Raw genomic sequence first — 18,390 nt, 5'->3', positions numbered from 1 at the left:
CACAGCATAGTACAGCACTGGCTAACACCCTCACACTGGACAACCAGTGTGCGAGTTTGACTTCCATACCAGCTAGATGGAGGTAATGTTGTACAGCTGAATAACTCAGATTCACACGGTATTACAAGAAACACTGAACTTCCATAGCCCCCATCCCTCAGCAGTGCTTTCACTCCCTCAGTTATATAGAACATGCTTTTATCCTGGCTATGTTTAAACAGAGCAATAGCTCATGTTTTCTAGTATTACTAATAATATTTCTCTGCTCATACAAAGCGGAGGCAGACATCCAGCCATCTCACCCAGTTTTCTCATACCACACTGCACTACACAACACACCCAATGGTACCAGTCCTGTATGAGTAATATTCAAACCAACCTCTAAGAAACTGTTGCAGTAAAAGAAAACGTGGAAAGCATCTGAAACCAAGGAGAATTTTAAGAAAAGCCTGGGCATCTATCAGACAGAGGTAACCGCAAACTGAGTTTTCATTGGTGATATTTAAATCCAGATATTTAAATCCATCAGTGATTTTTAAATCACTGCTTTGAGAACTGGATCCCAGCCATGAAACACTAAAGCATCCTGACTGTTTCCTAGCAGAACTGGAGTTGAAATATAGGTAGATGTAAAGGGTTGTTTTGATTTCTTTCGGCTCATTTCTATCTACTAACAGTTGTCTATGCTTGGTTTATGTAAGTAACTCATTCTTCCACTTCCATCTTGTTAGACTTACAGTTTTGGACTTACGCATTGCATTACTCAAAGGAAATATTTGTGGCGACACTCCTCGTGTTCACAATGTGGACTCTCTTTTACAGAGTAATTTGAACAATACTGCTATTGGAAAGGCCCACTCAAACAAAATTTACCATAGGAAACAGGTCCACAAAATGCACCTTCCTCTACATGGGAAACAACACACAATGATTTTTCATTTACACTGATTATTTCCACGTACTCAAAAAAAAGTAAATCCTTAGATATCTCTGCATGCTTCAGCATGAAAATAATGAACCACAGTCTAACCTAAATACCCGACACATCTCTTTTGATGCTCCTTAATCTCTTAGCTTTTGTTTCCTCAAAAACACGGACTCCTTTTTGAAAATCATTAAAGCCACCTGCTTAATGCACGTTTTCAAGCTTTTATTCTACACCAAAAATACCCGGAAAACGGCAACGCGACCCAAGTAAACATCTTAAAGAGACCTAACAGAAAATTAAGTCCCACAGTATATTCTGGGAAATAGCGAAGGGTTTGTGGAATAAATCCCAATTAGGAAGTTTAATGATTAAAGAAACCACATCATTTCCAACATCAAACGCACCAGTGAAAGGAACCTAAAACTGCAGAAACATCTTCAATCAGCCAAACGTACCCTCCCACACAAAACAAGACCATCAGCAAGACAAGAACCACAAAACATCCCTACTCAGACATCAGAGCTAAGTGAAGTAGGCCTGCTACAAGCGTACACCTCAGAAAGCACAGAGGACTGAGGGATTTCACATTGCTTCAGGCTATTGCAAACTACATACAATAAAGAACCAGACTGAGCCACATAACGGCTAAAACCCTCCTCAGAAGCTTCATATCTGCTCAATTAGAGTATGTGACTGTGCCAGCAAAAATAAAAGTGTACCTGGTGTACAGCTCAGTTCTACATCCACCCACATCAGTTCGGACTTCCTGTAACTTCTTTCAAAAGGTCTCTGGATGAGCTGCTAAAAGACTAAGATCCATCAGATTCTGCATCCTTTCTTCCACTGTGAATAAAGAAAAAGATAAAATGTCACTCAGTCAGATCATTCACAACACATAGTATATGAAAGCATAAGCACATAAAATAGTTCCAGCAAACAGTGACATTTTAAAGTACCTAAGACAGAAATGAGCTCCTTCACATTAACAGCGGAGCACGCTCACAGAGGAGCCCGCATAAACATCCCTACCCTTGTTTTACCTATGAAGAGATCCTGTATTTTCAGACTACCATTCCCTTTCACCTCCAAAAGGTGACGCTGTATCGTAGGTTCCTAGTTTTGCTCTTCACAGAGGCTGCCCTACAGCAGAAATTAACATCCTGCATAATTCAATAACTAGCAGGTACAAATTAGACAGGCAAGACGAATAAGTCAAAACTTTCTCCACATTTGCTAATTATATCAGCCCTACTCCAACTGATCCAAAGAAGTCAGTCTTTGTCCTTATGAGTAGTCTCAAGCAAATATAAATATGTTTATATTTCAGGCACAGCCTAGCAGATAAATAAGTCCCAGGCTGAAAAGCCTCATTGGTAGCATTCCTGCCATCACACCCCAGGCCCAGCAACTTGAGGCAGCGCTAGCTACTTTATTTCAAACCCCTTAGCATAGTCAGTGGAACTCATAACTGAAAACGGAGTGCCCATCCATTCTTGGAGACTCCAGCAGCTCAGCTGCCTCCCAAATTGATCCACAAGAAGAATGATAAACAGCCAAAAGAGCATTAAAGGAAGGTTGTGATACTCTCCCATATTTAATTTGGGATTCCCAACCCAAAACACAACACATTTAGGCTGGCTCCATTCTCCTCCCATTATAGGAAGAGAACAAGGCAGCAATACACCTTGCAGCAACGGAAAACAATGTTATCCCAGCCTGTACCAGGAGGTGTTACCACTACCTCAAAGGAGGACATCCAGCAGCATGAAGTGTACTGTGTTCAGACAAACTAAAGTGCAGGAATTCCCCTATGAACATTGAGAATAATTCCTTACTGTTCCCCCACTGAGAATGGCCTGCAAAACTTACAGAAACATTGCAGAGTCTGCCTACTTGTAGATATCCTGAAGCTGTTTAGATACAGTCCTGAGCCACCTGCCCTTTGTAGCCCTACCTAGGCACAAATGCTAGAAAAGACACCATCCTAGAGGTGCCTTAGAACCTCAACCATTCTGTAACTCCAGTCTCTATCCTAATAGGTCAAACCTGCGATTAACTTACACATACCTGACTCTTTTCTCACACATAACATCCAGTCTTTCACGCAGAAAAACCTAATTCTTACTTCCAGAGCTCCTCCCGAGCCCAGATAACCTATCAATACTACCTCCGAACACAATTTAACCACCATTAAGGACAACCCTGCTTTTCAAATGAGAGCTATTAAATCCTGCATGTCACATTTCTGCAACAGTACAAGTTGAGTATTTGACACATCAGTTGGTGAATTACTCCACACGCCAGATACCTCAAAAACAAAATAATCCCATTAAAGCATGCAGGCTACTCAAAACAACTGAGAATAGTTAGCAAACTATGTAACAAATAAGAAACAACAACAAAAAGGAGAAGGAGAGTAACAATACCTATAGAAAGGTCAAAAGTTAAATAGGCACACACAGCTCCTTTCTTCACTGCTACACCTCCCACTACATTTTCACCTGAGAAGTCCCACCTTCAAATTTAACTAGCTGTCACAGGTTACCCTAAAATCTACCGGTACCTATGACAGGGGTATAGACAGCCTGCAGGGCCGCTATCCCAAAAGGAAAAGAAAACAGGGAAAGAGAAAATAAATACAGCGGCAGCGATCTAAGGAGGCACACTATTTTACTAAATGCTATATCAGAATACAGAATAACACAATATAATACAATATAATTGGAATTAAGGCTAACGAATCAAGTAAAATAAGAGAGAGTGAGTCCCGAAACCGAGAGGCCTACTGTAACTCTAGGCGGAACGGCTGGAACGCTTCCACACACTCCCCCATGGCTGGCAGGATCCGAGAGCGAGAGTCCAGCACTGAAGTGAGATTATATAGTCCTGGTCATATGACTGACCGTGGTGCTCCCTGGGACATGTAGTCTTCTTTCTGTGAGCAGCAGATTCGTCAAAATTATCTATGCTTAACATGATGTTATGATGTGGAATACTGATAGCAAAATTACAACATTGCAAAACCATGACACTAGCTAAGTTCCCTACATCAAAACTCAACTTACCAATAGTATAACAAGCAACCACTTTATAGAGGACCATTCCTAAGCAACCTGAGCAGTCAAATCTGGTCTAAAAGAAAAAAATGGCCACACCCGACCAGCTGTGCAACATAAGTGAGTCATTAAGAGATAACTGAATAGAAACATCACTGAAGAGCAACCACAAAAAGCTAAAAATGAAGATAGGCCCCTAAAGTTTGTTCAACCTTCAAGTTGTAACACACTCTTTCTTTCTCTCACTGATAAACAGGGGAGATTTGTGTCAAAAGACACACCAGATGCAGCATTACACAAACACCTCCTTGTTCAGTTTGTAAGCACTCTCACTAACCTTGTGGATTTCTTTGCAGATAAAAACCCCATCCACTTCTCAAAATCTTCCCTTGTTTTGCATAACAATCACTCGCTTGATCTTTACAGTTGCTCTTAGTAACTTCAAGCATTACCTGCTAATTTATGAAACCTATGAGCTGAGCAGGCTGCCAAAACATTTCCATAATACATTAAGTAATAACCTCCAAAACTCTCAGTTCTGTCCATTTGAGTAAAAAAAACCATTTCCACTAGTACTAAAGAGCAATTGAACTAGACAATGACATTCATGTGTCACCTGTCAGCCCTATCAAGCCAGGCTTTTTTCTCTAGAACAGGTAGCTTCACACTACCTAAACCTGAAATAATGAACATAAAATAGAAATAAACGAGTATCTGTAAGCCAGAGAAAATAAGGTAAACAGCAAAAAAGAAACTCTAGAGGCAACTCTTCAGTCCTAACTCACAAAACTTCACAGCTTTGGTCCATAATTCATACCTGTTTATTCCTGCTTCTTCTGCACCTTTGAGTAGTTGCTACTCCTTCTCTAAAAAGTGGAAAAATAAAAGCAGAACAAGCCTGCCTGTTTAAAGTGGCTCACCCAGGCACTGTAGCTTTCCACAACAACAGTACTACACAGCAGCAAGACTTCCTTTCCTAAGCAGCAGATGTTGGAACACTAACAATGTTTCTCAAGTCTGAAGAAACTGAAGGTATATGTTTGACTGATTAAAAAAATTAAGTAAAACACCACAGTACTCTTTTCGCTTACCAAAATAAAACCTCTGCTTCTGTTTCAAGGAAACTCATACACATACACTGTCTCTTAAGATCTTGAAGGATAGCTCACATTTTCTGACTATGATGCTTCCTGTTTCAAGCATCCAACTGCATACAAGAATAACACAACATAAAGAAAAAACAACAACGCAACAACACCCCAAGCTACAGAATGCTAAAATTTACTGAAAGAAAAATGCAGCCACAGGAAGAAAATTAAGAAAGCCCACCACTTACCTACAGAAAAGTTCTCTTATTCAGATATCTGTAACAAAAGGTACCCCCACCATCCCATACCAGCCCTTAAATGAGGACTGCAAGGGGGAGGATCCTGGCTCCACCCCTTCTTGTCAGCTGCATTGTGTGCACCTGAGCTCCCCTGAGTCAGCCCTAGCTTCCTACCTGGTGCTGTCACCTGTTTAATCTCTGACATGCAATTCTGCTGCCACATGAAATGAAAACCTGCTTTCAAAACATAACAAAAGGAAACATGCAGTGAGATCTCTAATGGGAAAGCATTATTTCATAGAATGACAGTTTATGGATTATGACAAATCATGAATTACACGTGAAATGTAAAGGTTAAGCATAAAAGACTGCAATTGCTGCTACAAATCAAACACTTGTAGTGAAAACACAGTCCTCAGTAACATGTTCTTACAGTGAAAAAAATAGCTAAAGCTCAATGTATACATGCATGTACAACGATGTATAGCGACAATAATGAAAAGATAGCACAAGAGAGGCATCAGAGCCTAAACTGAAGCCATTTAGCCTGCTCAGGTTCGAGTAGGCCTTCTGGACAAACATCTGAGCCCTGAGCAGAGACACTGCCTGATTCACCCACAGACACAGCAACGTTGCTAAAAAGGAGGTGGTGGAAGGGACCGACTTCGTCCCAGCTAAGGAAGATGGGACAAAGGCTCCAGTGTGCAGAACTGATGACTTTATTCATGCCTCTAGAGAAGAACCTCGCTCCAGGATGGCACAGGGACTGACTGGACTGTAACATGTGCCGTGAGGCTCCTCCCCGCTCTCCCCTGCTCCAAGCGAGGACCTGCTCTCCAGTGGGAAGACAGGTGGAATTTTAAGCCCATTCATCAATTCTGTATAAAGCTCTAGCTCTGCTTGGTGAACTTTGCTCCTATTTCAGTGCACATTGTGTGATCTGTAGGGAAGGAAGGGAATGAAGCCATTGCATTACTGATCATAACAACCTTGGCTGATAAGTAAGCCACAGAAACCAGCGCTGAGATTAGAGCAGGAAAAGATCAGTTACAGCCCAAACAATGTTCTGTGGAACATACAGCTACGCTGACAAAATCTTGCTATGTATTAAGAATAAGGACTATCATTAAGGAGCTTCGGGCCAATTATGGATGAATGTATGACTGTGACTGGGCTGTAGCCAACCTGTGTACGCTATACAACTTCTGTGTTGCTGATCATTAGGGGATCCCAGAACCAGGGTGAAGCACGAGATGAACAGAAACTGTGCATTGCAGAGAATTTTCCTTTTGTAATTCTGTTCTTAACAGTGTCTGTGTATCTGTTGTGCTTTTGCCTTGGCATGCAGCTGTGTACCTCTTAGGTGCTAGATACACTTCCTGGGTGGAATAGGGGAGAGAATTGTGAAAGTGAATGTACAAGGATTCGTGAGTTGAGAAGAAGACTGTTTACTCAGTAAAGCAAAAGCTGCATGACCAAGAAAAAGAAAAGAACAAATTCATTCACTACTCCACACTGAGTAGTGAATATATGCAACATACTCCAATATATACTAAAAAGTCCATACTCAGTGGAGGAATGGTGTTGGAACAGGTGACATCCAGGTATCCCAAACACAACTATTCTGTGATTCTGTGAGTCTGCCTTTATGCTCAAAAAATGGCAACAGTTCATACTTGTCTTCACACAGGAGAGCTGATCCCTGCTAGAAACAGAGGAGCAGAGAAGCATGCAGTGAAGCCCAGTCCCCCGTGCCACATCTGGGCTGGTGCAAGAAAACAAGTGGGGAGAGCTGCAGCGTGCCCGCTGCGCCTCATCCCTTGCCATCTCCAACATCCCATCTCACGGACAAAGGCTGATACTGGTTGCATGGCCACGGAACTGTCATTAGTGGGCTCTCTGTGATTCACAAAGCAAGAAAAGAACATCTGTTCTCAGGCGAGGAAATAAATGGACAGTGCTCTGCCTTTTGTTGTTATAGCCACCAGCTTGGGATCCTTTACAGACTGGCAGGGGAAAAAAATGCACTAGAACTTTTCTGTAGCCAAAAGGCGTTTGTGTCCTTGTAGTAGCAGTTAACACAGACCACAAAGCTGAAATTCTTTTGCGCAGTCACCAGACCACATCAACGTCTTTTTAAATGCGGAAGTGGTGAAGCACAAGAACATGGCAGAACATGGCACAGTCTTGGATGGTGTGTGATGCTGACATCTCCTTCCTCTTGGTTTAGAAGTTCATTTGGGCAGAGGAAAGAAGCCACCTTAAAAAGATGGCAATCTTTGCTCTTAGCTATTACACGTGCAGTCTCTCAGCACAGCGCCAAGTCTCAGTGTAATGTTCCACACCGTAACTTTGCCTTCTCCACAGTCCACCGTCCTTCCACGCAACCTGAATACTGTCCCTTGTGAATCTCTGTTTTTGGAGATGTCTGGAGCTGGTGCACTAGTACTTGCTTGTGTGTTGCCTTCTTCCCTAATGGTGAATCTCATCTTCCAGACAGGATCTTGTGGCCTGGGTTCTACAACCACATCTCATCCAGGTATGCATTATAATGACATTCTTCTACTCCACAGCTGGCAGCAGGAAGTACCACAGATGTCCCAGGTGGGGATGTGCAGCCAGTGACCAAACCTGACTAGAAGGAAAGTGCCAGCAGTTCCTGGGGTCTTCTTGTACTCACTCTCTCATCTCCTGCTGTGAAAACTGGGTGAAACCCCTGCTTGGCTCTTCAGTGCTGCAGCTTTGAGCCTCGGCAGCAGCCTTAGGGCTGTAGCATGAAGTGATGCTTATGCATCTGTTTTGCAGCAATGCTGCCGGGCCACCTGCATGTTGCTTGCAGCACAGCCATTCACATCCCAGATCCCACGGACTCGACACCTCCACATCACCAGCTGACCAGCCAGCCAGCCCTGAGCTGTCTCTGACCATGGCCCTTATAATTTGTTTGGGACACCAGGGCCTCGGAGTTCCTTCCAAAGCAGCGGAGCCCGTAAGGTCTTAATTTCTATCCCATCCTCCAACCCCCAAGTGCCGCCTCTTGTGTGCTTCCTCCCCGCACTGTGGTGACTCCTCCTCATTTAGGAGTTTCCTGTCACACTGTACTAAATAAAAGTCACAGCTGATACCCTGAACCATTGCCAGACGGAGGAAACTGTCGAGGTTGAACTACCCAGAGGAGAGACAGGCACAGATCCTCGCAAATACCCGAAGAGTGGCAACGTGAGTCCTGGGTGGGCAGGATACAAGGGACCTGGGGAAAAGAGGTGGCTCTGTGGGGTTGGCTGAGACGCTGAGGACAGTGGAGTATTTTGGTGGGGCACGTGTATGTGTTTCAGAGGATAAGGGGTGTGAAAATATATTGAAAAGGGGCTTATATGTGTAGCGTCCCCATTCTACAGGAAGCCCTCCAGAGGATCAGGAGGAAGTGTTCTGCCTCCTTAATAGCTTGAATTAGCACTGGATAATTAGAGGAGACTTTATGGTTATGGGCCAGGAGGGAGTTGGGCTTTCTTGTGTATGTAGAGTGGGCCCGGGTCATTTACCATTTGGGAGGGACAGGTGTCAAGGTGATCTTTCTTTGTCTTAATCCCCTGTTGGGCAAGAGTGCATCTGAGGGTCAGGAGAGTTTCCTAGGGAGTGGTAGGTTGTGTTGGGTGTAGCAGGGGCACCTGAGTTACCTGGGACTCTCACAGAGCAGTGAGTTTCTCTTACACTTTCCTTCCTAGGCAGCCATGGCCATGAGCTCCCTGTGGTGGTCTGCTGTCCTGCTCCTAGCCCTGTCAGTGTCTATGTGCCATGGTCAAGCAATCTATCAGACTTTTTTGAACAGACACGTGGACTTCCCCAGGACACGATCCTCGAGTAATAACCAATACTGCAATGTCATGATGGCGCGACGTGGCATGGGTACCCCTGGAGCATGCAAAGCCCTCAACACCTTTGTGCATGCTCCACGCACACGTCTGAGAAATCTCTGCGTAAACCAGCCCAATCAGGCTCTACGTACTACTCAGCAGCAACTTCCTGTCACAGTCTGTAGGCTGACTGGGCGACGTCCAACCTGCACATACTCTGGCACACGGTTCAACCATCGGGTCCAAGTGGGATGTAGGGGAGGTTTTCCTGTGCATCTGCAAAACACCTTCCCATGACACTCGCCGCTTAGAACATGCCTTATTCTTTTGGGTGTCCCTGACCAACCCTGAGGCTGTCCTTACTCTGTCCACTGCTCTTCAGCTCAGAGAAGAAGGTGTCAAAGTCTCTGGCACCCTGAATGCTGCTCCTTAACCTTCGTATCCCCTAAAGCCTTGGGAGGTGCCTAAGTCCCACTGGATGCCCCTAATTTCCTGAGTCTCTTCTAGCAACGTTGGGCCATTTCCAACCCTCCAGAAATGGTTGCGTTTAGGCTCACAGACACTCTCTTTCCAGCTTTTACTTGCATAGAAGAATACAAAAAAAAAAAAATAAAATAAAATAAAATAAAATAAAATAAAATAAAGCAAAGCAAAACAAAATAAAGAGTTCTTCATCAATAATGTTTACAGAGAAATTCTTATTGGAATAGCTATTAAAAAGTACCATAAGGTACCCATGCAACAAGTTAAACATGTTTAACTTTGAATCACTGGATACCTCTGTCTCTGGTGTCGAAGCACCAGAGGACAAGGAGGATTGCTTCCACTTCTTGTTGGGGAGGGAGAGGCTGCACCAGCACTGCCCATGTATTCCTCTGGGCCAAGGGCTGAGGCTGCGCCCTGGGATCTGGGCTTTGTCTGTGGGCAGCGCTGCAGAGCAGAAGCCCTCATGCTTTCACCAGCTCGTGTGTCCTGAGCTCTCCACCAGGACATCCCCCAGGCTGAAGGCTGGGCTCGAGCCAGACCAGGGGAGAAAAACCCCCGCAGGCTCCTGCCACACAAAGCCCCTGACTCCATTACCCTCGCCTTCCCACCTGATGCTCCATCACTGCTTCAGGCCGTGACTTGGCATTTCAGCTACACGCAGAAAGTAAAAATGCACACAAAACCTGTTCACGACCCATCTGCCTGTATGACCAAGTGTATTCTTCACTCCGGTAGACAGTTGTCCTTTGTGTGCACTACTAAGCGATTTGCAGAGATTTTCAAGGTCTGCAGAGAGGCTATAAGAAAAGAGAGGACACATTCTATTCTTTAGCAGGGTGTGTCATGATGGGGAAAGCAGAAATGATTACACACCATGGATTAATTCAGTGACACACGTTTGCTTCGTACGCACTTGCACGTCAGGTGGCGTTCTGTCAGACTGACCCTCTGCTGCCATCTGTCACACAGCAACAACATGTAACGGGATGTCAGTGGGAAGGTTCAGACTCTTCTGTCGTACCGATGACATCTGTCTCTGATGTTGTGGGACAACTTCTGAAGCAACCCTTGTATATTGCCATCCTCTAGTTACATTAACGTACCTTTGAAAACCTGAGAGCTGAGCTCAGTCTCGTGTTGCATGTTAAATAAATACATATGTATTAGTATATGCATTTGTGCATGTATATGGGAAATTGGTAATCACAGCCTGAACCACTGATTGATCAGCTGAGGCAAGCTTCAGGTCAGCTATGGGAGCACAGGTGAGGGTAATTCAGCTGTGCTCTGTATGGGGTAGAGCCTGACTCCACCTCCTCTAGACCTCATTTAAGGGCTGACCACGGCTGGAGCAGCATCCCTTTGAGGTTGTTCTTTGGTGGAGTTTGCTCCAGTGTTTCCAGCTGACTGAAGGCCTCTATTGGGTGAGTCTTTCCTTTAAATTACATTTGGGATACTTATCACTGTTTCTCTTGTACTATCTTTGTATTATTGTTGCTATACATCACTGTATGTGCATGTATACATTGAGCTTTAGCTATTTTTTTCACTGTTAGAACATGTTACTGAGGACTGTGTTTTCACTACAAGTGTTTGATTTGTAGCAGCAATTGCAGTCTTTTACTCTTAACCTTTACATTTCATGTGTATTTCATGATTTGTCATAATCCATAAACTGTCATTCTATGAAATAATGCTTTCCCATTAGAGATCTCACTGCATGTTTCCTTTTGTTATGTTTTGAAAGCAGGTTTTCATTTCATGTGGCAGCAGAATTGCAGGTCAGAGATTAAACAGGTGACAGCACCAGGTAGGAAGCTGGGGCTGACTCAGGGGAGCTCAGGTGCACACAATGCAGCTGACAAGAAGGGGTGGAGCCAGGATCCTCCCCCTCGCAGTCCTCATTTAAGGGCTGGTAGGGGATGTTGGGGGTACCTTTTGTTACAGGTATCTGAATAAGAGAAGTTTTCTGTAGGCAAGTGGTGGGCTTTCTTAATTTTCTTCCTGTGGCTGTATTTTCTTTTTTTTTAAGTAAATTTTAGCTTTCTGTGGTTTGGGATGTTTTTTAATCAGTCATATATGCCTTCAGTCTCTTTAGAGTTGAGAAACATTGTTAGTGTTCCAACAACTGCTGCTTAGGAAAGGAAGTCCTGCTGCTGTGTAGTACTGTTGTTGTAGAAGGCTACCAAGCCTGGGTGAGCCACTTTAAACAGGCAGGCTTTTTCTACATTTATTTTTCCACTTTTAAGGGAAGGAGTAGCAACTACTCAAAGGTGCAGAAGAAGCAGGAATAAACAGGTATGAATTATGGACCGAAGCTGTGAAGTTTTGTAAGTTAGGACTGAAGAGTTGCCTCTAGAGTTTCTTTTTAGTTGTTTACCTTATTTTCTTTGGCTTACAGATACACTTTTATTTCTGTTTTACATTCATTATTTCAGGTTAAGGTAGTGTGAAGCTACCTGTTCTAGAGAAAAAAGCCTGGCTTGATAGGGCTGACAGGTGACTCATGAATGTCATTGTCTAGTTCAATTGCTCTTTAGTACTAGTGGAAATGGTTTTTTTACTCAAATGGACAGAACTGAGAGTTTTGGAGGTTATTACTTAATGTTTTATGGAAATGTTTTGGCAGCTCATAGGTTTCATAAATTAGCAGGTAATGCTTGAAGTTACTAAGAGCAACTGTAAAGATCAAGCAAGTGATTACGTTATGCAAAACAAGTGAAGATTTTGAGAAGCAGAAATTACATTGACTCCCTGTAGGGGTACAAATATCGCTCTGCTAAGGAACAGGGTCTGTAGGGGCGTGTAGGCATCCATTTGTAGCCGGGAGCCCGAATGCCAATGTTAATTTCTGAATAGAAGATGGTGTTCTGTGGTAATACTGTTTTTGTAATTCCTACAGAGTCTTCAGAGTTAATTCCCCACAGAGTCTACAGTGAAGTAACAATTAAATAAGGAGAAAGAAATAAGCATCGGAGGAGCTAGAGTGCGTTCTTTGTACTCCCTATTCAGCACTGTGTGAGCAGGTTGTAAAACTGAGCTTATCGCAGAGAGGGTTTTGTTAGCAGTCTTCTCTGAATGTTTCCTTCCTGAAGTTAATTGTGCTGCATGGTGTCCCTTAGCTGCCTCCATTCATACTGATGGAAAACACTCGATGTGGACAGAGACTGACTTTACTTTTTTGGATCAGTTGGAGCAGGGCTGTTTTGGCGAATGTGGAGAAAGTTTGTACCTTCTATCTTCAGCTGTTTCAGCACAAGTATTTTTTACATTCTTTGTAGGACTGTGTTTATTAATGACAATACTGAGGTTTATTTTTACTTCTGTAGTTACTGACTTGCCTTTGTTTGGGATTTATTTTTACCTTTTTAAAGACCAGGTTGCAGCTCACATACTGTTGAGTTTTGAAGCTTCTGATATCGGGTGTATGAGGGTAAGGAGAGATGTTAAGAACTTCCAGTTGGTGGATTCTTAACATTGTGTCATAGTTAATGAAGTAGTTAGCTTTGAGGGTTCATTTCCAGCAGAGAGAATGGTCTGTGAAGATTATTTGCTGAACTTTTGTTGATCCAGATTGTTATTCCAGAGTTATGTTATCTCAGTAGCTTCCAGCAGTTTGTCTTCAAGTGAGAGTTCACTTACTCTCATTTTAGCTGAGATGACTGGCTTCAAAGCTACGTCTAGGAAGTTGTCCGATTAAAACACAGAATGTATTCTCACTTCAGTAAGAGCAACCCATTTTGTAGCACTGTCTGTGGTGCAGTCCTGAACAGGGAAGCAGAAAACAGATGCTCTGCTGGAATTCAGAATAAAGGGGGGCTAGAAGGGGGATAGTTAAAGGTAGTTTTCAGAAAATGATTTAGTTAGGTAGAATAACAAGGAATGGAGTTTTCAGAAAATGATTTAGTTAGGTAGAATAACAAGGAATGGAGACAGTGGGTCTGGGAGAGCAGATAAGGAGTGAGAACTCCCTGAGACATCTGGCGAGGAGGGGATTAGGGGTTGTAAATATCAAAAGAGGAGTTGCATCTCCCTGACAAGATGGGCGATAACAAGAGGGGGTCTACATGATAAAGAATATGTATCAGAATTACGGGACATCATTGACTATGCATGAGGTGTACCTATATCTGTATCACGGTTTTACCAGTTGGTGTGCAAGTTTGGAGGAGCTATCCCCCTTGCACCCTGCGCTGAAATAAACATACCTGCTTTATAACCCATCTCTGGATTATAGAGTTTGATTCCGCAAATCAGTCCTGCTAGTTATTGAATTATGCAGGATGTTAATTTCTGCTGTAGGGCAGCCTCTGTGAAGAGCAAAACTAGGAACCTACGATACAGCGTCACCTTTTGGAGGTGAAAAGGAATGGCAGTCTGAAAATACAGGATCTCTTCAGAGGTAAAACAAGGGTAGGGATGTTTATGCGGGCTCCTCCGTGAGCGTGTTCTGCTGTTACTGTGAAGGAGATCATTTCTGTCTTAGATACTTTAAAATGTCCCTGTTTGCTGGAACTGCTTTATGTGCTTATGCTTTCATATACTATGTGCTGTGAATGATCTGATTGAGTGACATTTTATCTTTTTCTTTATTCACAGTGGAAGAAAGGATGCAGAATCTGATGGATCTTAGTCTTTTAGCGGCTCATCCAGAGACCTTTTGAAAGAAGTGACAGGAAGTCCGAACTGATGTGGGTGGATGTAGAACCGAGCTGTACACCAGGTACACTTTTATTTTTGCTGGCACAGTCACATACTCTAATTGAGCAGATATGAAGCTTCTGAGGAGGGTTTTAGCCGTTATGTGGCTCAGTCTGGTTCCTTATTGTATGTAGTTTGCAATAGCCTGAAGCAATGTGAAATCCCTCAGTCCTCTGTGCTTTTTGAGATGTATGCTTGTAGTATTGAAGTATGCCTACTTCACTTAGCTCTGATGTCTGAGTAGGGATGTTTTGTGGTTCTTGTCTCGCTGATGGTCCTGTTTTGTGTGGGAGGGTACATCTGGCTGATTGAAGATGTTTCTGCAGTTTTAGGTTCCTTTCACTGGTGCGTTTGATGTTGGAAATGAGCTGCTTTCTTTTAAACTTCCTAATTGGGATTTATTCCACAAAGCCTTCGCTGTTTTCCAAAATATACTGTGGGACTTAATTTTCTGTTAGGTCTCTTTAAGATGTTTACTTGGGTCGTCATGCCGTTTTCCGGGTATTTTTGGTGTAGAATAAAAGCTTGAAAACGTGCATTAAGCAGGTGGCTTCAATGCTTTTCAAAAAGGAGTCCGTGTTTTTGAGGAAACAAAAGCTAAGAGATTAAGGAGCATCAAAAGAGATGCGTCGGGTATTTAGGTTAGATTGTGGTTCATTATATTCATGCTGAAGCATGCAGAGATATCTAAGGATTTACTTTTTTTTGAGTACGTGGAAATAATCAGTGTAAATGAAAAATCATTGTGTGTTGTTTCCCATGTAGAGGAAGGTGCATTTTGTGGACCTGTTTCCTATGGTAAATCTTGTTTGAGTGGGCCTTTCCAATAGGAGTATTGTTCAAATTACTCTGTAAAAGAGAGTCCACATTGTGAACACGAGGAGTGTTGCCACAAATATTTCCTTTGAGTAATGCAATGCATAAGTCCAAAACTGTAAGTCTAACAAGATGGAAGTAGAAGAATGAGTTACTTAGATAAACCAAGCATAGACAACTGTTAGTAGATAGAAATGAGCCGAAAGAAATCAAAACAACCCTTTACATCTACCTATATTTCAACTCCAGTTCTGCTAGGAAAGAGTCAGGATGCTTTAGTGTTTTATGGCTGGGATCCAGTTCTCAAAGCACTGATTTCAATATCACTGATGGATTTAAATACCTGGATTTAAATATCACCAATGAAAACTCAGTTTGCGGTTACCTCTGTCTGATAGATGCCCAGGCTTTTCTTAAAATTCTCCTTGGTTTCAGATGCTTTCCACGTTTTCTTTTACTGCAACAGTTTCTTAGAGGTTGGTTTGAATATTACTCATACAGGACTGGTACCATTGGGTGTGTTGTGTAGTGCAGTGTGGTATGAGAAAACTGGGTGAGATGGCTGGACGTCTGCCACTGCTTTGTATGAGCAGAGAAATATTATTAGTAATACTAGAAAACATGAGCTATTGCTCTGTTTAAACATAGCCAGGATAAAAGCATGTTCTATATAACTGAGGGAGTGAAAGCACTGCTGAGGGATGGGGGCTATGGAAGTTCAGTGTTTCTTGTAATACCGTGTGAATCTGAGTTATTCAGCTGTACAACATTACCTCCATCTAGCTGGTATGGAAGTCAAACTCGCACACTGGTTGTCCAGTGTGAGGGTGTTAGTCAGTGCTGTACTATGCTGTGTGAAGGTCTCATACTGGAAGGCTGTGGATTAGAGGTCAAAATGGAATGTGAATTGGGACCCTTGGTTTCTGGTTCAAATAACATTGTTGCCTTTATGGATTGTTGCAGCTGAGAACATCCAATGTATGTATTAGAGTTAGTAGGTACACTCCTTATTGTATATACTTTTAATTACACCAGAGGAACTTAAAGTTAGCGGGACTGGGTGAGTGAGAGTAGTCAATAGTAAGTAACACCTGTCTTGACTTCCTTTGTATTTCTTGACTTTGGTCATAGGTATGTACTGTGTTCTGATTTCTTTGCACCTGCATCGAATAATTGAGAGCTCCTTAAAACTGCTTTCTGTTTAATTAAAATACCTATCCTTTGTCTTCCTCCAGGCTGCGGATCCATTTATTAGATACTGCTGATAAAATTCCAGCTGCACTGAGGCCTGTAGTAAATGTTTTTCTTTTCAGTGAAGATATGATTTTTGCCTTGGTTTCATTATAAATTGGTGTAGTGCTACAAAACACCGTGTGCCAAAATGCGTGCCCTAAATGACAGTGCTTTCTTTGCCGGGAGCCAACTCTTCAAATAAGGACAGTTAATTGTGCATGACACCTTCTCCCTAGAAAAAAAGACTTTCTGTAATGCATGGTTATCTACTTCAAGTAGTACTGTCCATCGCTACTTAATTAGCCTAGATAAAAGCTACACATTGTGAATCAGAGTCTAAAATCAAATCCAGCTCTGATGGGTACTGACTTATTTGGGTATTGAATGCTGCTATGGTCCCACAGACAGGAAGTGCCAGAGGAAACGTGGAGCTGTTTCCAAGGAATTTGGTGAGATATGTGATGTAGATGTAGTTGCTTCTTAGCTGATCCGTTTAAGTCTGGTGTTTTTCCTTTCAAGAGTAATGCAGTTGTCCAAAATTACTAACCTACTTCTGGGCAAGTCCTCACAGTTGTTTTCCATGAAGAACTCTGCTCATTGTCTGTACTGGACATCTCCATACGGGAGTGGTTGTTTCATTGACTAGATTGAAGCAGTACAGTGACTTCTTAAAGGAGGGAGGTACTCTGAAGGTGCAGTTCTCCATACAGCCAAAAGATGGTAGTACAATTTGTATTCCCAGCGTCTCAGCAATTGCTGTGCATCCTCTCAGCTAATCTGCTTAGTGAGATCAGAAACCTGCGTAGCCTGGACTCCCCGGTTAGCTGGAGAAAGAGTTTAGGTTAAGAAATCTACGTGCAGTTATGTTCCTTCTTAGGCAACTTACTGGTGGTGGTGAGATGTCTGACACCCCCACACCCCATTATGTGCTTGAGAAAGCAGCAAGTGACCTCCCATTGAAGATTAGCATAGATGAGTGGTGATGGATCAGACTTCATGCTGAGCAGGCCAAATGTTTCTTAACTTATTCTAAAAGTCATGTAAGCATGTCATCTAATGCTATGCTTAAGCTGATGGTTCATGCTGTGTCAACTGGTACGGCATGAGAATTGGTTATGTTTCTTTTTTTGTTTTTGTTAAATTTTAGCTTCATTTCTTTACCATCTTCTGTTGTGGTATTAATGTCTCAAGTTATCCTTTGTGCTATCTCTGTACTATATACTATTTGAAGTTCAAGGTTTTATGTGGGAAAATGCCTGTACTGCCTGAATGTAGGTGTCTGCTTAACTCTTTCAAACCTGATCATGGCATTTGTCTATTTAATTGTTTTTCTTGAGTGTGCTGTCTTACCTATGACACTATATAGGTGCTTCAGTAAGACAGTGTATAATTATTTTGCTATTTGGGTATTGGATTTATTCAGAACAGGATGAAAAATTCTCATTTAGTTTTTATTTTAAAAAGCAAGAGGTAGTTTGTAATGTGCTGTGGTTGTTGTCTTTGTAATATTGGTTTTCTGGATAGAACATGAGAGCTCCCAGGTAGATAAATCTTTTGCAGGGGCCCGGGCTTAGAGTATGTTCCAGCCACTTGAGTCAGCTACCGCTTTTTCTGTGACCCCCTGGACTTGTTTCTCCATTAGCTGCTTGGGGAAGTGATATGTCAATCGACTCCTGCCTTCAGGCAGCATGAGTAGTTCTTGTCCACGAGACAGGATTGTGAAGGCTGCGTGGTTTAGAGAAATGCTTCCTGCCTCTGTGGCCCGTCAACGATGAATACCCCTTTGTGCATTGCAGGAGAACCTTAGGTAAGCTGTTGGGAAATAGTCTGTAGACAGGCTGCTCTCTCTTGTTTGTCTTTTGAGTAAGTCGGGGAGAGAAATTGGTGCACTTGTATATTAATGCATGTTAAGTTAATAGAAGTTGAGATCAACAGGTCTGAAGAGAGCTATCTTGTGAGTCACAACTAACACTTCCAAGGTAGAGCTGT

The 18,390-nt window shown here is 42.7% G+C and overlaps 2 long non-coding RNA genes across 2 annotated transcripts in view; both read left to right on the top strand.

Annotated features, from left to right (window-relative positions):
- The window catches only part of LOC140254264 (uncharacterized), a 333,994-nt gene that overhangs the window by 237,183 nt on the left and 78,421 nt on the right, over positions 1-18,390 (top strand). The gene's annotated exons all lie outside the window — the stretch shown is intronic.
- LOC140254483 (uncharacterized) lies at positions 11,025-16,457 on the top strand. The gene is made up of 3 exons (XR_011904231.1): positions 11,025-11,075; positions 14,251-14,374; positions 16,404-16,457. It is a non-coding gene; the product is annotated as an uncharacterized lncRNA (long non-coding RNA).

This window comes from Excalfactoria chinensis, chromosome 6 (genome assembly GCF_039878825.1).
Source record: "Excalfactoria chinensis isolate bCotChi1 chromosome 6, bCotChi1.hap2, whole genome shotgun sequence".
Lineage (NCBI taxonomy): Eukaryota > Metazoa > Chordata > Aves > Galliformes > Phasianidae > Excalfactoria > Excalfactoria chinensis.
This window is presented reverse-complemented; position numbering and strand designations above follow the sequence as displayed.